Source organism: Cnephaeus nilssonii (genome assembly GCF_951640355.1).
Source record: "Cnephaeus nilssonii genome assembly, chromosome: 8".
NCBI classification, from domain to species: Eukaryota; Metazoa; Chordata; class Mammalia; order Chiroptera; family Vespertilionidae; genus Cnephaeus; species Cnephaeus nilssonii.
In genome coordinates this window covers 54,243,792-54,267,640 of record NC_137079.1, presented here as the reverse complement: position 1 = coordinate 54,267,640, position 23,849 = coordinate 54,243,792, and positions in this window count along the sequence as shown.

Here is a 23,849-nt window from a genome sequence, read left to right as displayed (position 1 = left end):
ACCAAATGCATTCAGGAAAGGAATAAAAGTAAAATCCTATCTAATAAAAGAGAAACAGGCAAATTGACCGTACCTCCGCTGCACCCACAAGCCACGCCCACCAGCCAATCAGGAGCGAGTATGCAAATTAACCCAACAAATATGGTGGAGGCCACAGAGCTGGAGCCACCCGGAGGCTTGGGTGGCCCCAGCAATGGAGGAAGCCAAGCTTCCCGCCCGCCCTGGCCAGCCCTTGCCTCCACTCAAGGCTACAAAGTTTCAATTATAGAAGATAAATAAATCCCAGAATCTAGGGCCTCCGCTTGGGTCGCCAGAGGGGTGTGGCCAGCCTGCAAACCACCACAGGCCCCTTGCCCAGGCTGCTCCATGCCCCAAGGGAACCCCCACCCTGATCCAGGACACCCTTCAGGGCAAACCAGCTGGCCCACACCCATGCACCAGGCCTCTATCCTATCTAATAAAAGAGTAATATTCAAATTGGCCGTCACTCCAACACACAAGATGGCTGCCCCCATGTGGACACAAGATGGCTGCCACAAGATGGCCAGCAGAGGAGGGCAGTTGGAAGGGACCAGGCCTGCAAGGGAGGGAAGTTGTGGGCAATCAGGCCAGCAGGGGCGGGCAGTTGGGAGGGACCAGGCCTGCAAGGGATGGCGGTTAGGGGGGACCAGGCCTGCAGGAGAGGGAAGTTAGGGGCAATCAGGCTGGCAGAGGAGCAGTTAGGCATCAATCAGGCTGGCAGGCAGAAGTGCTTAGGGGCAATCGGGAAGGCAGGCAGGCAAGCAGTTGGGAGCCAGCAGTCCTGGATTGTGAGAGGGATCCCAAGATGGAGAGGGTGCAGGCTGGGCTGAAGGACCACCCCTCCCCCCCCTGCATGAATTTCGTGTACCAGGCCTCTAGTAACTATAAATAAGGTAAAAGAAGCATTTAGAAATTTTCCTCAAACTTAAATATTTTAAAGTAGCATCATAAAAGGACCCAGTGGCTGGGTGTTTATCATAATATTGTCCCATCTCTACTGAGAAATGTGTTAGCTCTAAACAAAACCAATGCCTTGTGGTAATAATCCACAGGTATAATGTCCTTTTCTGACTAATAAAATTCAGCAGGACATTAGGGAAACAAAGGTTAAGAATCATGACTTGTTATCCTCTTAGAATTTGGAGAAATTACAGAAAAACTAGGATGGCTACATAATGCTTTGGAGTCAATTATAAGTTGGGGTTTGAATGTACCCAACTTTGTCAGTTGAGCCAGGGTTTCTCTGAAGACTTCCTTTCATCTTCATATGGGCAGTGTGTCAGCAGTATTGCTAGACTGTAAAGGGCCCAACTTGTTTTTGTGGCATCAAAAGGAATGTGCTCACTGAAACTATACAGTGACAGTCCAGTTTTTCAGCCAAAGCAAAGAAGAACATATTGGATTTAATTAATTTGAAAGGGATATTTTGAGGAATGTATAGCTTTGTCTTCAAATTCAACATTGTGGAGACTCTAAGAAGAGTTGCACAATATAAGTCAAAGAGTAATGATTTGTTGGTAATACAAGACACTTTTCTAGAAATGTTCCCTGGCACCTATATCATTTTATGTATTCTTACTATGTGTGTAACACCTGTGTAAATAACCTGACTCAACTACAATAAGAAATCCTTCCCTTTAGCTCTAGGGATGGAAGAACAAATAACTGTATTGTTTAGAGATACATACAGGGAGGAAAGTAGATTTACAGTTATTCATGTGGGAAGACATGCAAGTTATTATTACAACAGCTTTATTAACTGTCTTTATTAAGACTATCAAATTGGCTGGTGTGGCTCATGGTTGAGCAACGACTTATGAACCAGGAGGTCATGGTTCTATTCCTGGTCAAGGCACATGCCCAGGTTGTGAGCTCCATCCCCATCAATGGTCCTCTCTCATTGTTTCAGGCTCCCTCTCCCTCCTTCTTCCACTCTGAAATCAATAAACATTTATTAAAAAAAAAAAGAGTGGCACAATGACACAGTGCCCTTAGGTACAATCTCATAATTTCTCAAATTGCCAGCCTTCATTATTTATATGTTCTTGTAGTCTACTTGCTATACTCATGCTATATTCAAGCACACTTTGGCATGGAATTCTTTGTAAACTTAGTTTTGCCCACCCTGTATGTGTGTGGATATATAGAGAGAATGGAAAGAACTAAATAGACATAGACATTTCTTCCTAATTTTTTTGAATTAATTAAGTGATTATTTATTTAAATACAAAGCATAAAATCTAAACAATTATCTTCTCCTTTCACTCCCTGTATTTGGCTTATATATATATATTGATTTCAGAGAAGGGAAAAGGAGAGAGATTGAAACATCAATGGTGAGAGAATTATTGATTGGCTGCCTCCTGCATGCCCCCTGCTGGGGATTGAGCCTTAAACCCAGGCATATGCTCTGACCATGATCTCCTGGTTCATGGGTTGATGCTCAACTTCTGAGCCACACTGGCTGGGCTCTGGCTTTTTTTAAGTTAATCTTTACTGTCACATTATGAAAAGATACAGGAAATTTACTTTACTTTCTGTTTAACAGCTGCATGGTCTTTGATATCAGGGGCTAACCAAATAAGAAAAAAGCAGGTCTGACAGAATGTGGTAAAAGGAAAGGTGGCTTTATTGGCAGCAACAAAATCCCATTATTTACTTATATCCAAATATGAGTGCATATTCAGTTCAAAGTTGCATGTGTAATATTGAATACTTATTTTAAAATGACAACTTGACTGCTGGTTAATTTATATCATCTGTATTTTTTACTTTTATTCCTTTACTGAGTAGCAAAGGGTAAGATGAAAATGTTATATCATTTTTTTCCCAAGGAATCTCTGAGAAATTTCAGCCAGCATTGAGTGATCATAAATGGCATGATGGAACAGAAATAGTTCTTTGACTGTCAGCAGATATTTAAATAACAAGAATGCCATCTAGCTATAATGGACTCCTTTAGAGTTGATGACACTTCGAGAACAAATGGAATCAGCCTAGAGTCACCTATTGCAAAGCACTGCAGACCGTAATCGTTGACATGAAAATGACTCTTAAGACTTTCAGGATAATAAACCTCTGAGCGAAAATCCTCAGAGTGACTCCCAGAAATATAGAGCCAACAGCTTTTCCACAAAGCTACTATATTTATGATCACCTGGAGAGACTAAAATACCAAATGTAAAATTCCTACTGTGACTGGCCTTACTATTAAAAGCCAGAGAATGGAAAACAAGAGGCAGATGAGTAAAGGTCATATTTAAGTACTCAGTATTTATTTTAAATCACCATTGCATTATATCTTTTAATTCTCAATGACATGATCCCAATCATCTCTATTTAACTACTAAGTTAATAAACAATAAATGTTTTACTGAGTACATTTTATTTGTGGTAGTATCTTCACAAGTTATGGGCATTACAAATTTAAATATGATATCCTTTCCGTTCCCAAGTGTCCCCCATCAGTGGGAGACATGCCTGTTTAGATTAATAAATAAATGTGACATGCTGGCAGATATAGAAGACAAGGACCTGTGAAATCATGGAGGAAACAGCTTAGTACAGTTAGAATGACAAGGTAAGATGTCACGGGGAGGGAGCATTCAATTTGGGTCTTAAAGAATGATGGAACTTGCTGTATAGAATTAGTAATAACATACTCAGTCTCAGAAAAAAAGGATATTACATGTAATTTTAGTTAAACTGGCTTAATATCATGAGTAAAAATTAGAAACTATCTTGGAATAAACAAAAATCTAAAAATATTCTTAGCAAACAGTATGTCAGAAAGAATGGTGTCATCTCTAATATTAATATTTAAAATTATTGATGTCTATAACAGTGTCTGGTATAGTGCAATACTCAATATAATTGAAGTGGATACCACCCTACTGATCAAATTGATTTTGCTTGGTTACTCTAAATGTACGTATTTTTAATAGACTTTACCTTTTAGAGCAGCTTAGATTCAAAACAAAATTGCATGGAAGGTACAAACTTTTCCCACATACCCCTGCTTACACATACATAACTTTCCTATTATTAAAGTCACTCATCAGAATATTTTTTATTGTTTTTTCTTTTTTACGTTTTTTTTTTAAACAAGGATTAAGCAACAATGGCACATGACAATCACCCAGAATTGATAGTTCTCGTTATAGTTCATTTTCAATGTACAATTTGTGGTTTTGGACAAATATATAATGACATATACTCACCATTATAGCAGCATACAGAATAGTTTTAGTGCCCTAAAAATCCTCTGTAATCCACCTACTCATTTCTCTCTTCTTTCTAACCCCTGGCAACAACTGATCTTTTTACTGCCTCCACAGTTTTGCCTTTTCCAGCATGTCATATAGTTGAAAGGCCTGGGGTGAGGGGCAGGGCGGGCTAGAAGGGCTCAATGGGTAAAAAAAGGGAACACATACTTTGAACAATAAATATTTTTTTAAAAAAAGAAACCATATAGAATGTAGCCTTTTCAGATGGAACAACTTTTTATATGCTTATTTGCCAACTGTAGATCGTCTTTGGTGAGGTATCTCTTAAGGCCTTTGGTCCACTTTAAAAAATTGGGTTGTTTGCTTTTTATTGTTGAATTTTGAATTCGTTGTATACTATGGATAATGGTCCTTTATTAACTAAGTCTTTTAAAATTATTTTCCCCAGTCTTTGGTTTATGTTTTCCTTTTTTTTTTTTGACAATGTCTTTCACAGAGCAGCAATTTTTAATTTTAATGAAATCCAGTTTATCAAATCATTATTTTTTAGAGTGTGACTTTGGTAGTGTATTTCTAAATGTATTTTCAGCTACATTTAAAGAGGGATGGAAGGGAAAGAGAGAGAAAGAGAGATCCATGTGAAAGAGACACATGATTTGGTTGCCTCCTGACCAGGGACAGGGAACAAACCTGCAACTCAGGTGTGTGCTCTTGACAGGGAATTAAACCTGCGACCCTTCAGTTCTCAGGCTGACATGCTAATCACCGAGCCACACTAGCCTGGGCATCTTTGTGACATTTTTTTAGAAGACAGATGTAGTAGGCAGAATAATGCCCCTGCCCAAGAGATACAAATCCTGATTCATGGAAGCTGCAAATATATTACTTTACAGGATAAAGGGATTTTATATGTTTAATTCAGTTAAGGACGATGGCAAGTGGAATCATCCTGGATTATGGAGCTCCATCAGTGTAATCAAAGTGCAAGGTAACAGAAAAGCCAGAGCCAGAATGGTACCAGGTGAGAACAATTTGACTTGGCGTTGTTTTACTGAAGGAGGGGGTACCACAAATGAAGGAATTCAGGTAGCTACTAGAATCTGGAAAGACCAAAGGAACAAATATCTCCCCTCAAGCCTCCAGAGGAATGTAGTGGTGCCATCATTTTCATTTTAACCCATTAATTTTCATTATGAATTTCTGAAGTCCAGTACTATAAGAGACTGTGTCTGTATTGTTTTAAGCCATTAATTTTGTGGTAATTTGTTGTATTAGCAATGAAAAGTAATGCAACAAATTTTACTGAGAACACTTTTTATAATGTCAGGTTCTTAAAATTTGTTCTTTTTCATTTACCAGTTTAACATTTTTATTTATTTTTTAACCAAGAAGAAGGGATAGAGAGAATATCAAAAATTCTGAAATAGAACTTTAAATTGAATAAATGGCTTCATACTACTTAACAGAAATTACTTAATCTGAGGGATATGTGTTTATCTATCTATCATCTGTCTATGGAGAGAGATGGAGAGAGAGAAAGAGAAAGAGAGAGAGAGAGAGACAGAGAGAATGATACAGAGAAAGAGGGACTCTAAAATGAGTCAGAATAGATTGAAATGCGTAACTCAAGCATGAAGTTAATACTGAATATCCATTTTTTAAACCCAATTGATTTATTAAAATTTTAAGTATTAAGAATAAACCCCTATTTAATGTTATATTCCTTTCCACTCCAGTATTGCTTTAGGGTTCAGTGTATTTGTTGAGTTAAATTGTAAACTTTAACTGATATAGCAGGATAATTCTGAATCACATCAGCATTATTTACCATTGCATGCCCAGCAACAAATATTACTGCTAACACAAATTCCAAAAATCAAGACTGGGTTAACTTGTAATGAATCAGAATGCAGATATGTAGAATGGCTCTGAGGAATTAGAATAACCCCAGAAACCATGCCTTGTATGATGGTATAAACATATGAATAGAAAGTATGTGTCAGTTAGAAGGAAGGTTAATCCCCAGTGGAAGGGAACACTGAGTCACAGTTATATTGGAAATAATGTTATTTTTGAATGCTAACTCTTTTGTATTATTATGATGACAATACCATCATTTTTTAAAATTTTAAATATTTTATAATATATAGTTATACTATTGCTAAAATTACCTTAATTAGAAATACTTAATGATGGTTAATCTTTGACAAAAGACATAAGACAAATATGGTATCTATATTATGTACCTCATTACCTGATTTCCTGTTCTTTCAAACAACACAGACTATAGTAATTTCAAGAAAATTCAGCTTAACATATGTATACATTTGGTAATAAAAACCTAGACATATATAAAGAGTAAACTCGCTAAAAGTTAATCCCTATCTATGTGTTCTATAATAACTATATATTTTTATTAGTTGATAAACCTTTATTCACATTTTCCAAGAAGTAAATAAGTTGAACCTACTTAAAAAATACATAATCACTACTTACCTAACACAACTTCACATTTTTTTAAAAATGGGAATACTTTAGGAACAATTGCTGGGAACATTGTCCCTATCTGTGAAATACAACACAAAGGATATAATTCAAGAAATATATTTAATCTGAGGTTTAGTTATATTTACCAAAAACACAGAAATGGGTATTTAATTCATCAACTGACTAGTTGGTTTTCAGGTTCCATTCGTTAGTTACATTAGGTTTTCAACCATAGCATTATTTACATTTTTAATTACATAATAATTAGGAATACAACTATTTAAGCTAGTAATTGAATTCATTATTTCAGGTAAAACATCTTCAATTAGTTAAAATGTGGGGTCGTTTTATGAATATAAAAAGTAAAAATCAATACTTACCTGGCAAGGCAGATACCATGGTCAGGAAGGTGGTTTTGTCAGGGCAAAGCTTATCCATTGCACTCCAAATGTGCTGACCCTGAGATTTCCCCACATTTGGGAAATTCAACTGCATAATTTGTGGTCGTGGGGAACCGAGTTCACACTCTCCCCTTTAAAAATGAGTAAAAATCATTTTAAATATGCAAAATATCACATATATGTATTTTTATATTGCCCATCCATCATCCCTGTAAATTAACATCACTGGATTCTTAACTAGACCAGGGTTAAAGCACACATGTACTTATAAGGAAATCAATGGCCATTTCAATTAATTTTGGCTATTTCTGACAGCTCTGCGCATTCAGAATCGAACTCCTCTCTACCCTGATTGATATACAGAAACTTTAAAATATAATTATTCATGTCTTGGGCTTCAAAATTTGAAAGAGGATAGGTATGCTAAAATACATTACCTAATTCTCTACTTATTTAGAAAAGAGGTGGTTAATCACTGAGATTAATTGCTTAGACTTTTCATTTCATTGGCTCCAAGAGCACATTTTTCACTTAACTATTAGAACCTTTGTTTGAATACTAAATAATGTAAGTGTATTTTGAATACTAAATAATGTAAATAACATTTTCTAATTAATCATAAAATTTGACTGGTATAAATGTTATGTGTTTAGACTCCTATAAATTTACAGATCCTTAAGATGTTGTTTAAGAAGATGATATCTAAATAAATTTTGATGTGTACCTTATAGATTTATCTTACGTGTAGTAATTTGTGTGATAGTTCGTTGATATGTCATTGAGTTTGTCAAATATATAAAAGCTATTTAGTCCCTCAACTAATCTATTCACTAAAGCCAATGTACTTATTTAACCACGTTCTAAAATTGTCACAAATTTAACCTGAAATTACCCAAGTATCAAAGAGAAAAAAATTATATTAGACCACAAAAACTATTTTAATTGATCTTCCAGATTAATATTAATCTTCAATGAGCATATGTTAGGCTGAAATAGGCACCCGAAACATGGCCATACCCTAATCCCTGAATCCTGTGAATATGTTACCTTATAAGGCAAAAGAGGCCTTGCAGGTGGATTAAGTGAAAGATTTTTGATATGGGGGATTATGAGCCTAAAGTAATCATAAGGGGCCTTACAAAAGGGAAGCAGCAGAGTCAGAGTGAGAGAATGTGGTGTTGCAATGGAAGCAGAGAGGAAAGGCCAGGTGATAGTAGCAGCAAAGGGATAAAGGAAAAGTGACAACAGAAGTAGACATCAGAGTAACATGGAGCTACAAATTAAGAAATTCGGATAACTTTTATAAGCTGGAAAAGAAAAGAAATCAATCTTAGAGCTCACAGAAGGAACATGGGCCTGAGCATAAATTAATTGTAGCCCAATCAATCTCATTTTGGGCTTCTCCCTCCTAAGTTTTACACTAAGAAATTTGTGACGTTTTTAAGCTATCCAATTTGTGAATATTTTATAACAGCAATAGGAACTTAAAACAGAACATAAAATATTTTATTTGCTAAAATATCATGCTTTTGCTTCAACTATAAATTATACACTATGATTATAGTTACAAAGTAAAAAATGGATCCTCTAATTTCTTTCATAAAAAAATAGTAATATTATTCTAGAAATTTTAAGTCTTAATTTTCCAGTGGGCTGTGTTAATTGAATGCACTTTCTTGACACTATTTTAAAGAAAACCTTTGCCGTACTCTTACCTGTGTGATTTAAGAATGTGAAATCTGAACATCTAGTCATTTTCATTATATATATCTAACTTCAGTAATTAAACCATTCTGCTTGTATTATTTTAGATTTTGGTTTCATTCTGATATAAAGGAAATGCATGTTTGCTATAGATAATATGCAGAAGACAAAAATCAATGGCATTAATCAGGTTTCACAAAAATAATTACTGTCTATATTTCCCACATTTTAGGGATATAAATTTTGAACAATTATACATATAATATTTTGGACCTTGCAATTATTACTAATTATAATTTTTAAGCATAGTTCATCACACATTTTAAATAAAACTGTTAATAAATGAATAGTAATCCATACAGTTTGTCATAATTTATTTAATCAATTCACCATAGTTGAACACATTGTTTATTTTTTCTGTTAAAGATAACATAGCTGTGTATAATAATATCTACGTTTCAAAGATAATTCTTCAAAATTCTGGAAAGAGGAAGTACTGAGTTAAACTGTATACAAAATTGTAAGCTATGGGAAGACCTAGTAATTTTTTTTCAAGAAGCTTTAAAATTAAGTATATTATTCTTAAGAATGCATTAGAATGTTCATTTAATACAAATTTTACAACATTTAGCATAATAAATTATATCTTTATAAACTCATAGGGAAAATAGTATTAAAAGTTGTGTTAATATGTGTTTATTGAATTAATGATATGAATTACTTTTAAACTGGTTTTGGTCCATTTATAATTTTTTCTTCCCATTTCAGAAAATAAATACCAGTTTACCTCTACTTACTTGTACTGTAATTTTTATATTACATTTATTAATCCTTATGGTATTTATTTTTAAATGATTTGAGTAGGTGTCTAAATTATTTTGACAATAAATGTTAAGCAATTTTTCACTGTGGTCCTATAATCTACTTTCTTGATTTTTCTCTCCATTCTTTATTGATAACACACTGATTTAAGAATTCCAATTTCATTATGAATATTGATATCCCTAATGCAAATGCTCCAATCCCAATATTCATTTAATGATTTTAAATAATTGCTTAACATTTGTGAAACAACAAGTGTGCTAAAAAAAAGGCATTTAAACTAAAAACATTGTTTATATTTAATGGGTAAAGAAAATGTTCAAATAAAAATTAACCCTTCTATATCTATCAAGCTCTCCTCAGGTGACAGGCATGATCGCCATAAATAGTTAGGGAAATCTGTGTTCCCAGCTTATCAAATCCACTTAGTTAGCAGCTTCTCTTATAATTAACTCTAGCAAAAATTTCCTGGTAACAAACAGCCAAGTTTAGATGACATATTTCACTCTGTGAATGTATTGGATTTTTTTAAAAATTGTTCGGGTGACTGATTAATAATATGTAGTATATATATATATATATATATATATATATATATATATATATATATAAAATTGATTTTTTTACAGAGAGGAAGGGAGAGGGATAGAGAGTTAGAAACATCAATGAGAGAGAAACATCCATCAGCTACCTCCTGCACACTCCCTACTGGGTATGTGCCCACAACCAAGGTACATGCCCTTGACCGGAATCGAACCTGGGACCCTTGAGTTTGCAGGCCGATGCTCTATCCACTGAGCCAAACCAGTTAGGACTAATATGTAGTTTTTGAGTGTACATTTCTATGTTACACAATCTTCATATTGCATTGTGTGCCCATCACTCAAGTTCAAGTCATTTTCTATTACCATATAGAAATGAGACTGCTTTTTGTACAAAAATTAACACAAAATGGTCTAAAGACTTAAATATAAGACCTAAAAAAATAAATTACATATAATAAAACATAGGTACTAAACTTATGGACCTTGGTCTTAGAGATTTTATGAATTTGACCCCCAAGGCAAGGGAAATAAAGGCACAGATAAATTAATGGGACTATATGAAACTAAAATGCTTCTGCACAGCAAAATAAACCACTAAAAAAAAAAAAAAGAAAAAAAAAAGCAGCCATCCAAATGGAAGAAGATACTTGCAAACAACAGCTCATTAGGGGTTAATATCCAAAATATATAAAGAACTCACACAACTCAACACCAAACAAAAATCCAATGAAAAAATGGGCAGAGAATGTGTATGGATTTTTTAAGGCTTTATTTCTTGAGCATAAAAGGAATCCTCACTGATACTTCGTCAAGGACACAGAATTTCAAATTAAGGTAAATTTTCACTTTTTAGCTTAGAGAAAAAAAGGTTATTTTTGTATTTAATATTTTCTTATGTCTAAGACATCACCCATTTAAAGGCATATGCTACATACTGTATATACTATTATACAACATTTCCACTTTACGTGGTTGTGTAATTTATATTGATAACTTTATTATCTGTTTCATACCTGTATGATTTTCCTCAGAATATTTATTGATTTAACACCTCAAGAACATTTTGAATATATATTTTTTTTTATCATGCACACTGATGCAATGGATTTTCTTGTGAATTTGACACCATTTCTCTAGGTACAGAGCTAGGGGTCATGCTGTTCAAAGTGTATGCACAGCTTCAGTTTTACTAGATTGAGAAAAATTCCAACACAAATTGCTTTCCTCATTTACATTCCCACCAGCAATGTGTTTGAGTTCCCATTGTCCCAATGACATGCAAGGCTGGTGCCATATGCACTAGGACTTGGGGAGAAATTTATCAATGTCATATAACAAGGTGAATTTATTTTGAAAGAAAAAAAGTATAGAACATGATGGCTAACAAGGGAATATAAGGATTATACCTTTATCCATTCTTCCCACAGGGAAGTTTCCCAAGGTTAAGGCTAGGATGTTTTATGGGACACACAATGTTCAATAGACAATGTGTGATAAGTGCCGATCTCAAAGATTATGTGGGTGCAAGAAAGTCTAGATTCAAAAAATGTTGTATTGAATATCAGTTTCCAATCACGTGGAGGCCTGGGGATCTGCACAATCTTAATAAAAAATGATTTAACTAGAAAGATTGAGGGTTTTCATTACATGCTTAATGAAGAAGATAGGAAGATTGAAACACTTTCATAATTTTTAGTAGTTCTTATTTATAATACAGCTTATATTTCTTTAGTGAAAATTGTAATTTCAGGTATTTTTGATGTAAACCTTTTAAAAATGTTTTTATATGCTATTGAAAGATCTTCACATAGGAACTTCCAGTTAGATAATAGGTTAACTTAATGTATTCACCAAATACTAGTTTAATATTCACCATGTTCCAGTCACTATACTAAATTTATAATTATAAAGGTAATTTTATTTTCCTTCAAGAAGCTTATAATCTAGTAAAGAAGATTCTGTGTGTGTGTGTGTGTGTGTGTGTGTGTGTGTGTGTGTGTGTGTGAGAGAGAGAGAGAGAGAGAGATTAAAGAGAACAGGAGGGAGAAATTGTAGATAAAGCATGTCAAACTCGAGGCCTGCAGGCCACATGCCTTGTTTATTTGGCCCATGTTAGCCTTTGCGTTTGACATGCTTGGTTATGGGGAGATACTTTGTGAAGGCAAAAATAAAGTGAGCATTTGAATGAGGTGAAAATGCAGTTTGGGAGGAATAATGTGTTGAGATTTTTTAGAAGATGACTTGGAAGGAAATTGGAGAGAGAGCACTGAATCAAATTAGGAAGGGTACATAGGTCACATTAAGAATTTGATGTTTAATTTTAGCAGGAAACCATTCATGGTAAACAATTTTTAAAATGTTGAAAGAAGTTATCAAGCTAACATGTTTTTAGAGAAGTAATAATGGGTACAGTATGGAGAAATCATTGGTGAAAAGACTGCCTCTTTCTTCCTTTAATTAACTATTTTTTCTTGTGTATCTACCAGATAATGATCTAAGCATTTGAAAATCATCAATAAACCAAATAATGAAAAATCTCTGCCCTTATGGACCTTAATGTCTATTGGGGTAAATAAACAACATAAAGACTTATATAATTATGCAGTATGTGAGAAGATATGCAACCTGGAACAAAGACAAAGAGAGATTTAAAGTGGATTCAGAAGTGCTGGAGGATAGGGTAAGATAGTGTAGTAGACATTGTTGAAACTGTGACAATGGAACAGAGCCTTAAAGAACGTGAGATACTTAGCCATGGATTTACTTCCATGCAGGCTAATCACCTAGTAAAGACCCATAGTAGGAGGCTAATACCATGAGGCTAATAAAGCTTAAGACCTATCCCATAAGGCTAATACAGTATAAGCTTCAGAATCCCACATTTACACAGGTCACTTTACGGCCCATGTACCCTCTCTTTACTAAAAAGTTTGTATTCTTGGTATTAAAAATGTCACATACGTTAGTTAAGCCTTAGAACTTACTTCTGATTTGATCCATGGAGTTAGTGTTGTAGTCTTCTTCCTACATTCCTGGAATAGAAATGAGGCTAATGTGGCCAAGATAACTCACTAAATTGCCATTGATAAATAGCATTATTCTACGTATGAAGAAGTTATAAATACATGTTATAGAATATGAAAATAATTTTTGAAAATTTTAATAATTGATTTTTCAATAATTTGTCATTTGAGAAATAAAACATTTTATAATAAACAAAGATGTCAACTATGATATTGTAAAATGTACCTCACAATTATCTTTACTAAGTACATGATGTTTTAGTCATGTAATATTAATGCTTATTTAAAAGGTTTTATAAAAATATTAGAGGGAGAATAGCATACTATATATGAATTATTTTCATCAGATATGGGCATGTCAATTAACTCATAAAACACCAAGTGTACAAAGTTCAATTAAATTATCATACAATTTCTCTTTAAAAAAGCTTTCTTTTTGTCTGGCTGGCATGGCTCAGTGGTTGAGCATCAACCTATGAACCAGGAGGTCATGGGTTGCAGGCTCCATCCCCAGAGGGGTAGTGCAGGATGCAGCCCGATCAATGATTCTCTCATCATTGTGTTTTCTATCTCTCTCTTTCTCATGAAATCAATAAAAATATATATATTTTTAAAAAGCTTTCTTTTCTAATATTAGACAAATTAGGACAAAGTGCTGGTATTTTTTTACAAATGAAAATGATGTAGATTATGTTATTCTGTATAATGAAATAATTTATCAGTTTGCTTCCTTGTTATTTATTACAGGGATGGATTTGGTATATTTGCAATATTTATAAATAATATATAATAATTTATTTTTACCTGTAAACTAATTCAAATAACATTTTTTAAACAGCAAAGTATCAGCACTCTGTTAAACAGCTCAGTTCTTTAATATGAATTTGTGACTAGCATGCCTAAAAAATAATGAATTTTAAAGTGATAAACACATTATATATATGTATGCCAGTTTAGCACAATGCACTAAATAATTAATATTTCTCTATATTATTCAGAGGTTTCCAAAAATCTAGTCAACATCTCTGAAATGATCAGTCCATTTTCTTTTTCAAAGTGAAATGAACCCTAATAGTATCATATGAGTACTCGCCTGAGTGAAAATAGAAAGGCAGCTAGTAATTTTACACAAAATTGTTACCAAATAACAAATTAGGACTTATTAAGTGTCAAACAAGCACTTTCTTTGAGTTTTGGGACTATAAATAAATTCAGTAGCTAACAAATCAACTTAGATGAGAAAGAAAGTCAATTGAATGAATGAGGATCCTCAGAGCAACAGCCTTTAGCCATATAAATTTGGGACAACTTCAAGGTTGATTGTGATTTTCTTCTTTTCACAGGGAAAGCGGAGGCTCAAAATTCTTCCATCCCAATTCTTCATCAGCACTCCTATATTTAAGCATTTGCAAGACAACTTTTGGCAAATTATTTGCCAATATGCCCATATGGCAAATGCCTGCCCAGGCTTTACTGCCCAAAGTGATTACTTTATAATGTTTTCACTCTATCCACCATTAACACTCAAACTAGGAGGTTTTAGTTCATCTAGAAAACTAATTGCTACCTTTGATTAATACTGTGGGCTAAGTTCTGACTACATTGCAATAGTGTAAATTTCATGCTAAATCCCATACCTTGTTTCTTTAATACTTTTTAAATGCTGCAAACATTGTACGTTGTAGATTTTCTAGAGACCTGGTGCATGAAAATTCATGCACTGGAGCCGGTGGGGGGGTGTCTCTCAGCCTGGCCTGCCCCCTCTCACCCTCAGGGGTGAGAGGCAACCTGGTGATCAGGGGAAGGCGACGCTCCATCACACTGCTGCTGCTGCCACTGCCGGCAGCGCAAGCCTTAGCCGGCCCTGGTTACCTGTGCCTTGGGCGGCCCTGGGTGGCTGGGCAGCTGCCATCTGAGGCTTGCCTGTGCCTCAGGCCAGGCCTGGGTGGCTGGGGGTGCTGAGGGAGGGTCCAGCCATATCGTACACCTGCTGCCCTCCCTTACTGGGATAAAAGGACTGTAGGACCTCGTGCCTGCCACCCCCCACCTCTGGCAGTGCTGAACGTACTGGGGGACTCCGGCGGGACTGAGGGGACTGGGCGCCACCATCTTGTGGCTATGGGCACTGCCATCTTTGTGATGGTGTGATGGTCAATTTGCATATTCCCTCTTTATTAGATAGGATTATTCACACACACACACACACACACACACACACACACACACACACACACACACAAAGCCTGTGTGTATGAAAGGCACTATAAAGGTTACTGAGGCAGTCAGCAGATGTTTAGAAAGTGATTAAAATGAGAACACTTATAATGTGAAAGAAAAATGCTATTTTTTTTCCTTTTAAATTCCTGTTCTTTAAAAACAAATGATTTGCGTTACTAGATTTCCTAATCTTAGATTTTGTTATATCATAAATTACAATTATATTTTATGAATCACAAACTATATATTACATTTGAAATTGGTGGTTGAACTTAGTATTTTTTAATTTTAATTTTTAAAAATTTCAGTTGACATACAATATTATATTACTTTCAGGTGTACAGCACAGTGATTATACATTTATATAACTTATGAAGTGGTCACCCTGGTAAGTCTATTACATAAAATGTATATAAGTAACTCATATTACTTAACACCAAAAAGAAAAACAATCCCATTAAAAAAATTAAGCAGAGGAAATGAGTCAGTACTTTTCCAAAGAAGACATATGAATGGCCAGCAAGTACATTTAAAGGAAGGTGCTCAACATCACTTAATCAGGGAAATGCAAATGGCACCCATAATGACATATAACCTCATACCTATCGGAATGGCATCATCAATTAAATCATTAAACAAGTGTTGGCCAGGATATGGAGTGAAGAGAATTCTCATACACCATTGGTGGGAAGGTAAATTGGTGCAGCCACTATGGACAACAGTATGGAACTTCCTCAAAAATTAAAAATAGAACCATATAAGCCAGTAATTCTACTTCTGGGTATTTATCTGAAGAAATCCAAAACACTATTTGAAAAGACATATATTTATTGCAGCATTAAATACAATACTCAAGATATGGAAGCAACCTAAATGTCCATCATTAAACAAATGGATAAAGAAGATGTGGTACATATATTCAGTGGAATATTATTTAGCCATAAAAAATGAAATCTTGCCATGTGTGACAACAAGGATGGACTTAGAGGGTATAATGCTAAGTGCAATAAGACTGAGAGAGGCAAATACTATATGATTTAAAATGTATGTGGAATCTGAAAAAAAAAACCACATAATAAATAAACAAAGCAAAATAAACTCATAGATACAGGTAATACATTAATGGTTGTCAGATGGGAGGAGGTTGAGGGGATGGGTAAAAAGGAGAAGGGAGAAACATATACAAATTGCCAGTTGAACTCAGCAATTTTTATGAAAATATACAAATTTATTTTCAGGAACCATTACTAATCATTTAATGATATTGGTAAGTAATCATAACAAGAAAGAACAGTAGTTGAATTTGCATACTAAAAGTAGAATTGTAAATGTATCATTACATCTGTGCCAATAATCATTAAAACAAAAAAACATAATTCAACAAAAATAAAAATCAGTAATGATTAAATAATTAAAAACAACATTCATGTATACTTGATTTAGACATTAATTTAATATAACAATTCATTGTGTAGATTGCTATGGGTAATACAGACATTTTAATGATGTTGATTATACCAACCCATAAACATGGTATATTCTTCCACTTAGTTATATCTTCCTCTATCTCTTTTTTAATGTCCTGTAGTTTTCAGAATATAGGTCTTTTACCTCCTTGGTTAAGTTTATCCCTAAGTAACTTAATTTTTTATTGCAATGGTAAATGGAAATTTTTAGTTTTTCTTTCTGAGAGCTCACTATTGGTGTATAAAAATGCTATGAATTTTTGGGTGTTGATTTTGTATCCCGCTACATTTCTGAATTCATTTATTAAATCTAGTAGTTTATTTGATGGGAGGTTGTGGAGAAAAGGGAACCCTAGCATATTCCTAGTAGGAATGCAGACTGGTGCAGCCACTGTGGAAAAGAGTATGGAGTTTCCTCAAAAAATTAAAAATAGAACTGCCATTTGACCCAGTGATCCCACTTCTAGGAATATACCCTAAGAAACCCGAAACACTCTTCAGAAAGACTATATACACCCCTGTGTTCATAGCAGCACAATTTGCAATAGCTAAGATTTGGAAACAGTCTAAGTGCCCATCAGCAGATGAGTGGATAAAAAAACCTTGGTACATTTACACAATGGAATACTTTGTGGCAATAAAAAAGAAATATCTTACCATTTGCAACAGCATGGATGGACCTGGAGAGTATTATGCTGAGCAAAATAAGTCAGAGAAAGATAGGTATCACATGATCTCACTCATATGTGGAATCTAATGAACCAAATAAACTGATGATCAAAAATAGAGACAGAGACATAGAAGCATGGACAGACTATTGAACCTCAGAGGGAAGATAGGGGAGGGTTGGGGGGAAGAGATCAACCAATGAACTTGTATGCATATATGCATAACCCGTGGACACAGACAATGGGGTAGTGAGGGCCTAAGTGGGGGATGGGAGCAGGCTGGAAGAGGTTAACGGGGGAAAAAGGAGGACCTTTGTAATACTTTCAACAATAAAGATAATAAAATAAAATAATTCAATTTTTTAAAATGTTTCACAGGAACATAAAATCACTAATTTAAATTATAATGTATTTTTGTTATATTGGTGCCTTAATATTCATTTAACATATTTTAATAAGCACTTTTCATATACTAGACACTGTATAACTTAATGTCTGAACACTTGAACCAAAAATAGTAATTAGTCCTTCTCTCAACTTTGTTTTATACGTTTCACTTAACAGACCACTATCATTATCTGCAAAGTGAACAGATAAGATCAAAGTTCACTTCTTTTAAATTTTTAGCAACTTCTATACTTATTCTTAAAATACAAACGAGAGTTCCTCAGAATCAGATGAACTCAGGGGGACAGACTTAAATGTAGAAGCAATATGATACTCCTTCCTGATTGTCCTTAAGGATATCATCTTTAAAACCACAGAAGTTAACTGTGGTAATCTTAAAAGAAATGCAGTAGTTAAAAATTATTTAATTGCTACATGAATGATTGAAATCAAAAGTATTTTCCAGCTAAGAATATTTAGAAGGAATAGAGAAGGATTCCAAATGACAGTTTGAATACTCTTTCTTGTCTAGGTCATTATGTATACATCACTCTCTTATCAAATCAATGATGAAAACACTTTAAAAAAAAAACATCCCCACTGGGAGATATTGTTTAAACAATTGAAAGATTAGTCTCCCAACTGGATTTTACAGACTGTCTTACAGCTTTTGTTAATTGAATCTGTCAGAGTATATCTGTATGTCTAATGATAAAACTATCTTTAATTCTGAAACACAATAAAATGCATTGCAACTACTGCTCTCCAGTAATAGGTACTAAAATGTATAATACATCAAATCATGTTAGTTTTAAAGAGAGACTTTCATGTACCATGTTTGATATTTTTTCTTGTACATGAGCTTTGTTTACTAGCATCTATATATATGTAAAAACCTAAGCGACCATTACGACTGGTTGAATGAATGACCAGTCGACCGGTTGCTATGATGACACACTGACCACCAGGGGGCAGACGCTCAATGCAGGAGCTGCTGCCTGGTGTTCAGTGCACTCCCACAGGCAACCTCCTGTGGCTGGCCAACTCTCACGGTCCCTCCCCACTTCCGGCCGGCCCCGATCGGCCCCCATCACCGGCCAGGCCGAGGGATCCCACCTGTGCACCAATTTGTACAACCGGCCTCTAGTAAGAAATAAAATTAACCCAGAATTAGATTTATTATCCTATTTTTCCATCTGGCTTCCTAAAGTTAAATAAGATAAGCACTTTAAATTAAAAATACACACATATACTATGGTTATCACAACACATTGATGATAAAATATTTTAGGGGATAAATTTATAGATTCTGAACCAGTTTACATTGCCACCAGTGAATTAAGGGTCATAAATCTTTGTTCTAACCATTCTTTTGAGTATGTAAATGGTTTACTGTGGACTTAATTTGCAGATCACTGCTTATTAATAAGGTTGGGTCAATTTGGTCATTTGAAGATTTTCTCTGAGTTGTTCAAATTTTCACTTGAGTTTATTTTTTCTCTAACTTAAGGAATTATTTGTCAGCTATAGTTTTGCAAACAACTTCTAATTGTGCTCTGTGATTTCACTCTCTTAATGGTTTCTTTTTAAATTTATAATATTAAGGTTACATTTATAAATGTTCCTTTAGTTTAAAAATATTCTTTTGATTCATAAATTCTAAGATATGTATGTATTTAATTTAATTTTTATTTTTCAAATTTATCTTTTTAGATTTATCTTTATTATTGAGAATATTACAGACATCCCCCTTTTTCCTCCCATTGCCTCCCTCCACCCAGTTCCCACTCCACCACCCCAGTCTTTCACTTTCTTGTTGTCTGTGTCCATGTGTTATACATATATGCAGTAAGTTCTTTGTTAATCTCTTCTCCCTCCCGCCTCCCTCTGAGATTCCTCAGTCTGTTCCATGTTTCCATGACTCTGGAACTATTTTATTTGTCAATTTATTTTGTTCATTAAATTGCACATGTAAGTGAGATGATGTGGTATTTATCTTTCTTTGATTGGCTTATTTCACTAAGCATAATAATCTCCAGGTCCCTTCATTCTGTCTCAAAGGGTAAGAGATCCTTCCTTTATACAGCTGCATGATATTTCATTATCTTTCACAAATAGATTTGGATTGACCACTTTGTATGGAGAAAATATATAGTCACCCAAAAATTATATTTTTAACATATTTTCCAATTAGCTCAATACCATTCATTTAAAAGACTGTCTTTTCCCCAGAGTTTTATTTTTTATTAATGAAGTATTCACACATATCTAGATATGGACTCTATTTTCACCTATGGATCTATTTTCTCATTCTTACACCAAAATCATATGAGCTTAAGTACTATAACCTTATTTAATTGACATTTGATGGTGTTTTATTGTACTTTTTCTTTTCTTTTTAATTTATTTTATTGATTTTTTTACAGAGAGGAAGGGAGAAGGATAGAGAGTTAGAAACATCGATGAGAGAGAAACATCGATCAGCTGCCTCCTGCACACCGCCTACTGGGAATATGCCCACAACCAAGGTACATGCCCTTTTCCGAAATCAAACCTGGGACCCTTCAGTCCGCAGGCCAATGCTCTATCCACTGAGCCAAACCAGGGCTTATTGTACTTTTTCAAGAAACCTTGTCTATAATTGGCCTTTAGCATCTCCATATGAATTTTATAAATAGGTTGTTAATTTCCAGATATAAAAAAATAAAGTTGGGATTTTTTTTTTGAATGACATTGTTTTATTTAGAACAATCTAACATATGTTCATGAATCTTATGAAGTATGGACAACATATATAATCATTTATTTAGGTTTATTAAAATGCCTCTCAGTAATGGATGATAGTTTTCCAATTAGATGTTTTGTAGATTTTTTGTTAGAGTTAACATTATATAGTTGGTATTATTGGAGCCCAAAATAGGCCACCTCAACTTATCTCACAATGGCATATTATGGGATACTTTGTTAAAGTCTCTTGACCAGCAGCCAGTGCCTGAAGAGCACTTGACCCTCCCTACCTTCTTGAATGTAAGTAATAAGTATGCCATATGGAAAGTTTCCTCCCCATGCTTGGAGATACCCCTTTACCACTAGAGTTAAACAACTCAGAGTGGAAAGGTCTGTGTATTCAATTTTTTTTTCTTTTTAAAAAATTTATTGGGGGAGAAACCAAAATGGCGGCATAGGTAAACACCTGAACTGCTGCCTCACACAACAATTTCAAAACTACAACTAAAAGACAAAACGGACATCATCCAGAACCACAGGAAGGCTGGCTGACTGGAAATTCTACAACTAGAAGGAAAGAGAAAAGCACACTGAGACTCACAGGAGCTGCAGAAGGCAGAGGTATGGAGACGCATGCGCGGAGAGGGCTGGCAACTGAGTACGTAGCTGGCTTTCTCAATCAGGAGGGAGACAAAAGCTCCTGACTGGTCTGAACTCCAGTTCTGGGTGAGACTCTGGGGACCCAGACTCATACGGGGAGAAGCTGTACTGTCTGGAAGCAGGCGGAACTCGAGGGCAGCTTTCTCTCAGAGGTGCTTGTGCGATTACCGCGGAACACTGAGACCCAGGGGACTCTTAGGGCAGGACTGATGGGAAGCCATTGCTGTTTGCTCCACCCTGAGATCCCACCCCATAAAGCAATTGCTGTTTGCTCCTCCCTGAGACTCCGCACCATCCATGATGAGCACAGAGGCTTTTGCATATGAATGGCCTGATTCTTTGAATTCTAAACTTACCTAACAAAGTGCAGCTGAGTCAGTGAGACCCAGAACATCCAAAAGAAGGCCCAAAGCTCCCCATGAGCAAGTCTTAAATTGGATTTTCACCTGTTAATCTAGTCTTGTATAAATTTTATTATTATTACAGCCATAAGAACTAAATTAGTTTAGAGGAGAGGAATTCTCCCTCTCTAATAGTTTGTTAAAAATATGTTTCAGCCAAAACCAGTTTATCTCTGTGGATAGATTGTTGGCCTGTGGACTGAAAGGTCCCGAGTTCGATTCCAGTCAAGGGCATGTACCTTGGTTGTGGGCACATCTCCTGTGGGAGGTGTGCAGGAGGCAGCTGATCGATGTTTCTCTCTCATCGATGTTTCTAACTCTCTATCCCTCTCCTTTCTTCTCTGTAAAAAATCAATAAAATATATTTTAAAAAAATATGTTTTAAACTTCTGCACAGAAAAAAAAATTCAACAAAATAAGAAGAAAACCCACTGTATGGGAGAAAATATTTGCCAATGGGACATACGAAAAGGGTTTAATCTCCAAAATTTATAGGGAACTCATATAACGTAACAAAAGGAAGATAAACTATCAAAAAAAAAAAGGGCTAAAGACTTATATGGACACTTCTCAAAAGTGGACATACAGAAGGTCAAGAGACATGAAAATATGCTCAAAGTCACTAATCATCCAAGGGATGCAAATCAAAACAACAATGAGGTATCATCTCACACCTGTCAGAATGGCTATCGTCAACAAATTAATAAACTACAAGTGATGGTGAGGATGTGGAGAAAAAGGAACCCTCGTGCACTGCTGGTGGGAATGCAGATGGTGCAGCCACAGTGGAGAACAGTATGGAGTTTCCTCAAGAAATTAAAAATGGAACTCTCATCTGACCCAGTAATCTCACTTCTAAGAATATATCCCTAGGTCTCAGAAACAACAATCAGGAAGGATATATGCACCCCTATATTCATAGCATAACAATTTATAATAGCTAAGATTTGGAAACAGCCTAAGTGCCCATCATCAGATGAGTGGATTAAAAAACTGTGGTACATCTACACAATGGAATACTATGCTGCTATAAAAAAGAAAAAACTCTTACCATTCACAACAGCATGGATGGATCTGGAGAGCATTATGCTAAGCAAAATATAGTCAAAGAAGAATAAGTATCACATGATCTCACTCATAAGTAGAATATAATGAGCAAAGTAAACTGGTGAACAAACATAGATCCAGAAGCATAGAACCATCGAACAGACCATCAAACCTCAGAGGGGAGGTGGGGGTAAGAGATCAACCAAAGGGCTGGTATACATGCATATAAGCATAACCAATGGACACTCCATAACCAGTGGAGTGTGAAGGCATGTGCTGGAGGTGGGAGTGGCCAAGGAGAAGTCAATGGGGGGAAAAGGAGACATATGTAATACTTTAAACAATAAAGAATTTAAATTAAAAAATATATATATATAGTAGTTTAAATTACCTCTTTTTAAAGTGCTACTTTCCAACTAAAGTATATAAACATACAATGATGCTTGTTGACCTTATATATCAAACAAACTTATAAATATCACTTATTAACTTTACTAATTTATTTATAACTAGTTTTGAATTTTACTAGTATAAAACATTTTGCTTAAAATAGTGATAATTTTATATTGCCCTTGCTAAATATTATAAATTTTATTTTATTTTTATGGTTTAATGAACTATTTAAATCCACCAACACAGTGACTATAATAGGCATTAAAGTGACTATAATAGGCATTCTGATCTTGTATTGATCAAGGAATGCTTTAAATAAATCTCCAGTAAACATGATTTCTAAATGTTTTGTAAATGCCATTTATCATATTAGGGATATTTTTCCTATTTCTAACTATTCAAGAGCTGCTTATCACAGATTTTTTAAAATATATTTTTGATTGATTTCAGAGAGGAAGGGAGAGGGAGAGAGAGATAGAAACATCAACAATGAGAGAATCACTGATGGACTGCCTCCTGCACACCACCTACTGGGGATCGAGCCCGCAACCAGGGCATGTTCCCTGACCGGGAATCAAACAGTGACCTCCGGTTCATAGATCCACGCTCAACCACTGAGCCACACTGGCCTGGTTCAACCCTTTGAGATTTGAT